Source organism: Arachis hypogaea, chromosome 17, assembly GCF_003086295.3.
Source record: "Arachis hypogaea cultivar Tifrunner chromosome 17, arahy.Tifrunner.gnm2.J5K5, whole genome shotgun sequence".
Classification (NCBI taxonomy): domain Eukaryota; kingdom Viridiplantae; phylum Streptophyta; class Magnoliopsida; order Fabales; family Fabaceae; genus Arachis; species Arachis hypogaea.
The window spans coordinates 67,531,603-67,534,108 of record NC_092052.1 but is presented as its reverse complement, the minus strand read 5'-3'; the positions used below and the strand labels follow the sequence as shown (position 1 = coordinate 67,534,108).

Below are 2,506 nucleotides of genomic sequence, written 5' to 3'. Positions count from 1 at the left end.
GAACCCAACCTTATTCTAGTAGACCACTAGTTTCAAGGTTTAATGGGTAATAACAAGTTATTTAGCAATTGGAGCACTAAGGTATAGGATTTAGTGCTATTTACAATAAATTAGGAGGGTGAGTTTAAACTCTTAATGGAATGATAATATTATCTATCAAAAGATTCCACCTATATGAATATAAGAGTGGTGCCGCTCTAATCGAGAATTTTAGAGGTTTTATTCTCGTAAATATTCATGAAACCAGGATGAGCACAAGGCCATACAAGTGCTTAAAATTGTAAACTCTTGAACTTGGAGGGTATAAGTAATGTGTGTGATTTTTTGGTACTAGCATATGGAGTATAGGTTTAATCGATTAGACACCTATTACTTCGTTAGAACTTTAAAATTTACACTAAAAGAATGTTTAATCTTAGTGACACATTCTTTATGCATATACTTGTATGACATTTAAATTTTGTAGATAGTGGGGGATTGAAGAGTATTTACAAATTTGATTAATTAATATTATTAATATTATTGATATTATTATTAATATTATTATTAATATTAATAAACGGTTACTAACCGTTTAGTACCATTTGGTTGAAGGGACACAACCTTTTAATGATTGTGTATATTCAAAACATTGTGTCTATTGGCTAAAGGGACACAACTCTTTAAAAATTGTGTATGTTCAAAACATTGTATCTATTGGCAATAGAAAAGACAAAATCATTTATATACGTAACTAATCATAATTGCTATGTGTAATATGTATAAATAAGTCCTTATTCACTATTTCATAAGAAGAAGTACTAAGTGTACATTTTAATCAACTTTTAAGAAATTTTCTTTGTTCAAGAGAGTTGAAAATTTCTTACTATTGCTAATTAAGAAATTCTTAGGTTTTATGGTATCTTGGGAGAGTATTGTCATCAACCATATAGCAACTAAGTGTGGGAACAAATATCTTTCTAAAAAAAGCGATCTAATCGTGCCTTAAAACCACTACACAAATATAAAATTTTGTCATCTTACCATCTTCATATACCCAACAACATGCATGATAATAATTAGCAGCGGCTATGGTTTTGGAAATGAGAAGTAGGGCGTACGTAGCGGGTCTGATAGTGGTGGTGGAGGCAAGAAAGGTTCATCAACATCATCAACTGGACCCATACTTGCACCATGATTGAGATTCTGTTGATGATGATGATCCAGAAAAGGAGCAGCAGGGCCATGATCATACAGAAGACCACTAAATACATGTCCTCCAATGTTGACACATGTTTGATAGCCAATTTCGTTAACCGCATGATCCATTGACCTAACCTCAACGCGCCGAAATATAGCCATGGAATTCGTAGCAGATGGCAACTTTAACTTGTCCTCTACACCTGAAACATATAATAAATATATAACATAGTTTCTATCTTCTTGCTAGGGCTATATTCAGTATTCTTTTGTATTAATTAACTACTCAAATGAAACGATCGAGTCTGTTTTAAGAAAATGATATTGTGATATAGGATTAGAATTCTTATAATAAAAATATTTAGTATTATAAAATAAATAAAAATAATAAATAAATTATGTATCTTCCTCTATCCGCTAAACCAAAAAAAAAAAAAAAAAAAAAAAAGATGATACATGACCATCAAGTGAAATAGGAAGGAAAACCTGGTGATGGTGAGTAGAAGTGCTTGTGCTTTTTGGAGATATGTGGGTGGTGCAACTGAAAGTGGTTATTTACTTCCCTGTGGCGCCTTCGGTCAACGGGGACCCAAGTGCTCTTGATATGGGTTTGACAATGGAATCCTTTGTTCTTGCAGCATGTTCTGCACCTCCAATATGAGCACTCCTTCTTCGCTTGGTTCCCACAGTCTTGGCACTTCGTTGAACTTTGATCCCCCTTTATCCCTGTTTCTTCTTCTTCTTTTTCAATACTGTTTGTTGCCGTTGGCATCTCCTTTTCTGTTACTATTGGAATCACACTTACACTTCTTCAACAACTGAAACTAACCTTTTCTCAGTGATATATAATAATGTTCTTTTCTCTTCTCTTCTCTCCACCTTGCCAGAAGGAAGCAATAATAGTTGTCTTTACTACTTTGTCTCTTGTTATAATATAATAATCACTTGACGACACGAGTACACGCATGGCGCTACATATTCACAAATTAAAGCCGCCACCATACAAATAGCACAAGAATCAATTCTAGGTTATGTAAGAACAAATTTAAATAAGCAATAAGCTTATTACCGGGAAAGAAATTAAAGGAAGTAGTAATTGGAAGGACAAACATCTTGGGATCAATAGATATTATAGCTGCTTCAGTAGTAAATGGATCAATACTTAAATTATTTATTATTAGAGAATTGCATTTAGATAGGCATCAACAGTATTATTGGTGTCTGAATTATCATGACAATAATTGACCACATTGTTATAAATTAAATATTTATTTGTCCTTTCAAAAGGTACTTATTTATAGCCTTTGACCTACGTTTACCGACACAG

The 2,506-nt window shown here is 32.8% G+C and overlaps 1 long non-coding RNA gene across 1 annotated transcript; it reads right to left on the bottom strand.

Annotated features, from left to right (window-relative positions):
• Positions 1–942: 942 nt before the first annotated feature.
• LOC112765967 (uncharacterized) lies at positions 943–2,239 on the bottom strand. The gene is made up of 2 exons (XR_011874785.1): positions 1,666–2,239; positions 943–1,382 (listed from the first exon to the last, which is right to left on the bottom strand). It is a non-coding gene; the product is annotated as an uncharacterized lncRNA (long non-coding RNA).
• Between the last annotated feature and the right edge of the window lie 267 nt (positions 2,240–2,506).